Source organism: Lagenorhynchus albirostris, chromosome 4 (assembly GCF_949774975.1).
Source record: "Lagenorhynchus albirostris chromosome 4, mLagAlb1.1, whole genome shotgun sequence".
Classification (NCBI taxonomy): domain Eukaryota; kingdom Metazoa; phylum Chordata; class Mammalia; order Artiodactyla; family Delphinidae; genus Lagenorhynchus; species Lagenorhynchus albirostris.
In genome coordinates this window covers 97301728-97309285 of record NC_083098.1, presented here as the reverse complement: position 1 = coordinate 97309285, position 7558 = coordinate 97301728, and positions in this window count along the sequence as shown.

Below are 7558 nucleotides of genomic sequence, written 5' to 3'. Positions count from 1 at the left end.
ATTGTTTAAAAAATATTTTTAATGGCATGGAAAATACCCATAATATCATATTAAGTAAAAGAAACAGTACAGAACTAAATGTAAAATATAACTCAATTTTATTAAAATAGATATTAATGGACATAAGAGAAAATACTGGAGGAAACCATCAAAATGTTATTAATGACCTTCATATCTGTTAGGGAGAATATTGGTGATTTAAATTCTGTTCTTTGCACTTTCCTCTATTTTCAAAATTATCAACCTTGATCACATATTACTTAGTGTAATTTCCTTTTAAATAACATCCTATTAGTTTATATTAAATAGAGTTGAATTTAAAGAAAAGAGCAAAAAGAGACCCATACTTTTATCACTCAGAAAACTGTTGGGAAAAAAAGCAACATATAAACATGGTTAGAAAATTGAAAGCATAGAGAAGTACAAAGTTAATAGTGGAGTTTTCCATCTGCTTCCTCCCTCTGTCCATCGCCCACAAAGGTAAATACAGTTGATAGTTCCCTTCAAGGCAGGAAAAAGACACTGTATCTATCAGTGCAAACAGATCCACCTCATTCTTTTTTTTTTTTAACATCTTTATTGGGGTATAATTGCTTTACAATGGTGTGTTAGTTTCTGCTTTATAACAAAGTGAATCAGTTATACATATACATATGTTCCCATATCTCTTCCCTCTTGCGTCTCCCTCCCTGCCACCCTCCCTATCCCATCCCTCCAGGCGGTCACAAAACACCAAGTTGATATCCCTGTGCTATGCGGCTGCTTCCCACTAGCTATCTATTTTACGTTTGTTAGTGTATATATGTCCATGCCTCTCTCTCACTTTGTCACAGCTCACCCTTCCCCCTCCCCATATCCTCAAGTCTGTTCTCCAGTAGGTCTGTGTCTTTATTTCTGTCTTACCCCTAGGTTCTTCATGACATTTTTTTTCTTAGATTCCATATATATGTGTTAGCATATGGTATTTGTCTTTCTCTTTCTGACTTACTTCACTCTGTATGACAGACTTTAGGTCTATCCACCTCATTACAAATAGCTCAATTTCGTTTCTTTTTATGGCTGAGTAATATTCCATTGTATATATGTGCCACATCTTCTTTATCCATTCATCCAATGATGGGCACTTAGGTTGTTTCCATCTCTGGGCTATTGTAAATAGAGCTGCAATGAAAATTTTGGTACATGACTCTTTCTGAATTATGGTTTTCTCAGGGTATATGCCCAGTAGCGGGATTGCTGGGTCATATGGTAGTTCTATTTGTAGTTTTTTAAGGAACTTCCATACTATTCTCCATAGTGGCTGTACCAATTCACATTCCCACCAGCAGTGCAGGAGTGTTCCCTTTTCTTCACACCCTCTCCAGCATTTATTGTTTCTAGATTTTTTGATGATGGCCATTCTGACTGGTGTGAGATGATATCTCATTGTAGTTTTGATTTGCATTTCCCTAATGATTAATGATGTTGAGTAAGTGGTGCTGGGAAAACTGGACAGGTACATGTAAAAGTATGAGATTAGATCACTCCCTAACACCATACACAAAAATAAGCTCAAAATGGATTAAAGACCTAAATGTAAGGCCAGAAACTAACAAACTCGTAGAGGAAAACATAGGCAGAACACTCTATGACATAAATCACAGCAAGATCCTTTTTGACCCACCTCCTAGAGAAATGGAAATAAAAACAAAAATAAACAAATGGGACCTAATGAAACTTCAAAGCTTTTGCACAGCAAAGGACACCATAAACAAGACCAAAAGACAACCCTTAGAATGGGAGAAAATATTTGCAAATGAATCAACTGACAAAGGATTAATCTCCAAAATTTACAAGCAGCTCATGCAGCTCAATAACAAAAAAGCAAACAACCCAATCCAAAAATGGGCAGAAGACCTAAATAGACATTTCTCCATAGAAGATATACAGATTGCCAACAAACACATGAAAGAATGCTCAACATCTTTTAATTTTTATCAAATGTTATTTATATCCTATTCTAGGAAAGCTGTTGCTTTTAAAGCTCTTTAACCATCACCCCTCCCTCCCTCCCCTTCCAGCCCAGCCACACTTAGCAGTTTGATTCGTGGGTCCTTTCATATTGATTCCTGTACATTTACTTGCGTAACAGCATTCTCAAGCACAGCAATAGTGTGGGGCTTTTCTTTTTGATGTAAATTGTATCACACTGTACACGTTAAGTTTAACCATGACACAGTTTTCTATAGTACAGATGTATCACAGTGTATTGAACATTTCCCCTATGAATGGATATTTAATCTTATTTCAGTTTTATTTATTATTTTTATAATCAGAATGAAATATTAATTATTTTTAATTTGCCTTTTATTAAACCTAAATATATATATAGATTTATATATAAATATAAATCTATATATATAAATTTAAAATGGGCTATTAGAAGCAGTTCAATGTGGTTTCTTGGTGTTCATCTCATTTTGGACTCTTTGAGTGAACCTGGCCTGTGCAATCTCACCCACACGAGACCTCAGAAATCAGCAGTCCATCCCAGGAGCTGTTCCAGGCTCTGTCCATTTGCACATACACCACCTCAAGTTTTCCCTTCCCTGCACACATCCCTTCTTCTCTGCCCTCCGCTTAGCCCCACATCCCAGTTCCTGCTTCTCCTTCTAACCAGGAGGTTAGAAGGCCTGTGCAATGGCTGCCCCCCAGCCATTCTTTAAAACACTCCGCCTGGTCAAGAGGTTACAGAAAGGTACAAGTAATTGGTAAACAATACCCTCTTCCTTGACCTCATCAGATTAATTTGAGAGCCCACCAGTACTACAGGGATGTGTCAGAAAGCTCGGGGGCACCCCAACTTTAAAAATTTTTAAATTAAATTTCAAAATTTAGAAATTTTCTCATTCAGAAAAATTAATTGGTGACATCGGAACTACCCAATTTGTCCTTCTTACTAAGATAAATGAGTTAATTCCAGCCCAAAGTAGCCCAAACTTGATATTTTCTTAAGTCATTTCAATCCGAAGGTGGCTACATGTATTATTTCCATTAGGCTTTGTTCTGTTTTTATTTTATTTTATTTATTTTTTTACTTATTATGGAGATTTTCAAACATTGAGAAAAGATGAAAGAGGGGTATAGTGAACACCCATATATAAAACACCTTAATCCTACAACCATTAACATTTTGCCCTATTTGCTTTTTCACGTATCAATCCATCTCTCTACGCACCTGTCATCCCATTTTATTTCTTAGTGGATTTCAAAGTAAGTTGCAGACATCAGTAAACTCTATTCCTAAATACTTCAGCATGCCAGTTATTAACTAGAATTCATTATTTATTTACATTTTTTTCTTTTCCAGGAAAAAATGATATAAGTGAAATGCACAAATCTTCCTTGTACCATCCAATGGGTTTCGACTAATATGCTCGTTTGAGTAACCAAATCCCACCAAGATATAGAAATTTTCATCCCCACAGACCTTCTGTGTGTCTTTTTGTAATTAACCCCCTCCCACCCCTTACCCCAGATAACAACTGTTCTAATTTCTATCACTATATGTCAGTTTTGCCTATTTAGAATTTCATATAAATAGAGTTATATCATAAACTATTAAGTCAAGTTGCTATGGCTTCCTTTTCTAGCTACAGGCCTCCTAGTTGATACAAGAACTATTTGAAGCTGACCTTTCTTGCCTTATATTATAAATTGGAATTGCTTAGGAGCACATTGAAAATGGAAGTGAAGGCACTAGTGGAGATAATAACCTAGTTAATGCCTTGCTAGAATGGTATTAAATATGCTATAGAATTATTCTGCTTAATAAAGGAACATTCAGTGGAGAGGCTTGCCAGAAAAAATGCAAGCTGTATTTTGGAAAGAATCTGGTCCTACTTGACTTACCATCCTGCCTGTCAGAACCACATGGGCCTGCCCTGTATTCAGTGTGCTATGATTTTGTCCATCCTAGTGTTACTTCAAACCAAGTTAGAAGTCAAAACAAGATTCCACTGTTCTGCTCAGAAGATCCCAGTACACCCTTCTGACCATGAACAGGAAGGTCTAAGCTCAGCTATGGTGATGTTGGAGGTGGAGCAGGTCATCAGTAGGTGGCGCTCTTCCTCTGAATCATTACCCAGACATGCCACCCACCCCCAGCTAAGACAGAAACCAGCCAGCAGAAAGGCCCAGCCTTCTGAAAGTGACAATAAAAGAAGTCGTTAGGTGCTTTTAGTTTTGAAGACTGCTTGACTGACCTTGACTGGAGTCCTTCGAGAGCTGTGTTTCACCATTTCCAGGGCCTGTTACCTGGAAGCAGAAATCTTAGGTACCCTAAGACCAGAGTTTATGGGATCCTATTGAAAAAGGATGCTTGGTACATACCAGTGTTAATTAGTACTAAAAAGTTTGGGAAAATCTGGGAAGGTGAATTGGAAGACTTGATAGAATCTGAATGTTAACCAGAGATATTAGGATAATTTTACTAGGGAAGAAATATAATTCCACCCTTTATTCTTTTATTCATTTTTTCAGTTGTCAACATTAGGGAGGGAATGGAGTGTATAATTTGTTAAGAAACAGCTGTTGGATGAATTGGGATATTGGGATTGACATATATACACTATTTATACTACGTATAAGATAGATAACTAATGAGAACCTACTGTACAGCACAGGGAACTCTACTCAATGCTCTGTGGTGACCTAAATGAGAAGGAAATCAAAAAGAGGGGATATAGGTATACGTATACCTGATTCACCTTGCTGTATGGTATAAACTAACACAATATTGTAAAGCAACTATAATCTAATTAAAAAAACAAAACAAAACAGCTATTGGAGTCAGGCAGACCTGGGTTTCTACTGGAACCATTCCCTGGGTCTCAATTATTTCATTTGTAAAACGAAGACAATATACTTACATCATAGGGCATTTCATTCCTTGATTCAACAAACATTTGTTGAGCACCTGCTGTGTGCCAGGCACTGCTCTAGAACTGTGGGTACCATGTGAACAAAACAAGATCTCTGCTCTCACGGAGCTCTTGGGCAGCCTGTATTTTCGAAGATGGCTGTGCCCATATATTCCATCCCATATTCTCTTCTTTTTTTAAAATTTAACTTTATTTTTATTTTATGTCAAACATCCTTGCAAGCAATGAAAACAAACCAAATCATGAATAAATGTCTATTTTAAAAAAATTACTTTATTGAAGTGTGATTGTCGTAGAAAACGCTATACACATTTAATGTATACAACTCAATCAGTTTGGGGATAAGTATGTACTTGTGAAACCAGCACCACCAGCAGGCCATAGATATATCCATCACTTCCCAAAGTTTCCTCCCGTCCCCTTTATTATTTATCTTTTTATGGTACAAATACGTAACATAGGATCTTAGCAAATTTTAAGTATATAGTGCAGTTTTATTAGCTATAGGCATATTATATATATATATATATATATATATATGCTGTATAGTGGATATCCAGAACTTATTCTCTTGCAGAACTGAAACTTTGCAGAACTGAAACTTTGTACCCTTTGACCGTCATCCCATTTCCCCTTCCCCTCAGTCCCTGGCAACCACCATTCTGCTCTCTGCTTCTATGAGTTTGACTTTTTTAGATTCCACATATAAGTGAGATTTCGCAATATTTGTCTTTCTGTGTCTGGCTCATTTCACTGAGTATGATGTCCTCCAGGTCCATCCATGTTGTTGAAAACGGCAGGATTTCTTTCTTTTTCTCTTTTAAGGCTGAGTAATATTCCATCATATAGACAGATAGATAGGTATAGATATATATCAATATCACATTCTCTTCTCAAATTATGACACTGCTGGCATTTCTCTGTCTTCTCGAAACAGGACAGGCCTACGACTGTGGTGGAAGAGGTGCTGTATAACTTTCAAGTATACATCATAGATGGTGAGACAACATTCTCTTGGCCCTCTCTTGGGACATGTGCCTTGGGATCCCTGAGCTGGCATATAGGCAGTCCAGCTACATCACTGCTGCAGTGCTGGGGGGATCATGTGGCGGGATTACATAGAGACATAAAAAGATGCCCAAAGAGCCCCACTCGCTCCAGCCTCTGGCCTTTGAGTCTTTCCGCTGAGGCCCCGAAAGATCAGCCGTCTCCACTGTGCCTTATCTGACCTCCTTACCTACATAGTCTGTGAGCTTAATAAATGGTTGTTTTGTGCTGATTTGTTATGCTACCCTAGTGACTAGAACAAGCTATATACTAGTTGGGCAGGCAGAAGATAAGCCAGTGAACAAATAAACAAACAAGGTATTGTCAGACATGGGTATAAAGAACTGAAAATAAGATGATGTGACTGGAGAGTGTGGAGGGAGGGGAAATCCCAGACAGGATAAGGAAATCCTGGCAGAAGAGAGAACGTGTGAGCTGTGGAGACCTGCACATACAAGAAAGGGCCAGAATGATTGTTCTGGGGGTGGGAGGGGACAGAGGTAACAGCAAGTGCAAAGGCCCTGGGGAAGGCTGAAGCTTGACATATTCAAGGAACTGAAAAATGACTGGTGTCTCTGGATTATAATAAGAAGAGGTTAACAGTACAAGCTATGGTCAGAGTATACAGGGTCACCTCATATGTGGACTGAGCCAGAGCTAAGGCCAGAGCTAAGGGTTTGGATTTTTATCCAAGAATAATGGGAAACCATGGTAAGATTCTTAGTGGTGGAGAGATATGGATTTTTTACATAGTAACCATGTCCCTTTGGCTGCTGTGTGGTGACAGAATTGAAGAAGGGAGGCTAATTAAGAGGCTGTAGCTTCCGTTCAAATGAGAGCTGATGGCAGCTTGGACTGGCCTGGAATCAGTGGACATAATAATAATAACAACAACAACAACAGTGGATAATATTGCCTGAGTGGTTTCTATGTTCAGGCATTGTTTCAAGTGCTTTTACGTGGATAATCTGATTTTGTCTTCACAGCAACCCTATGATGTAAGTTCTATTACTATCCCAAACGAGCGTTCAAGTACTTTGCCCATTATCACGTACCTAGGAAGTGGTAGACGAAGGCTCCTAACTCAGGCAGGGCCACCGCAGAATGACGCTTCCCCGGATGGAATCCAGTGAGAGGATTCAGGATATTCTGGAGGTAGAGCTGACAGGACTTGTTAAATGATTTGGGATTTGGGGGAGAAGAAAGAACTCGAGAATGGAGCCTCGTGTCCTGACATGGGCAATGAGGAGGGAGGCGGTGCCGTCTATGGAGATGGGAACGTCTGGGGAGAAGTCTGGGTGGGGAGAGGCAAGAGTTCTCTCATTGTAGAAATGAACAATCACGGTGATCAAATGAGCATAATCGAGGTTAATGTTTACGGAGTGACCACCATGTGCAAGCACTCTACCTATACGAACTCATTGGATTCGGCAACAACCTTAAGAAATAAGGTACCATGATTTCCTTATTTTACTGAGGATGAAACTAAGAAACAGGGAGACTGAGAAATGTGTCAAAACCAGTAAATTGCCGATTTGGGATTTAGTCTGGTTGGCAGCCTGCTCTAACACACTGCTTGTCATTAAATG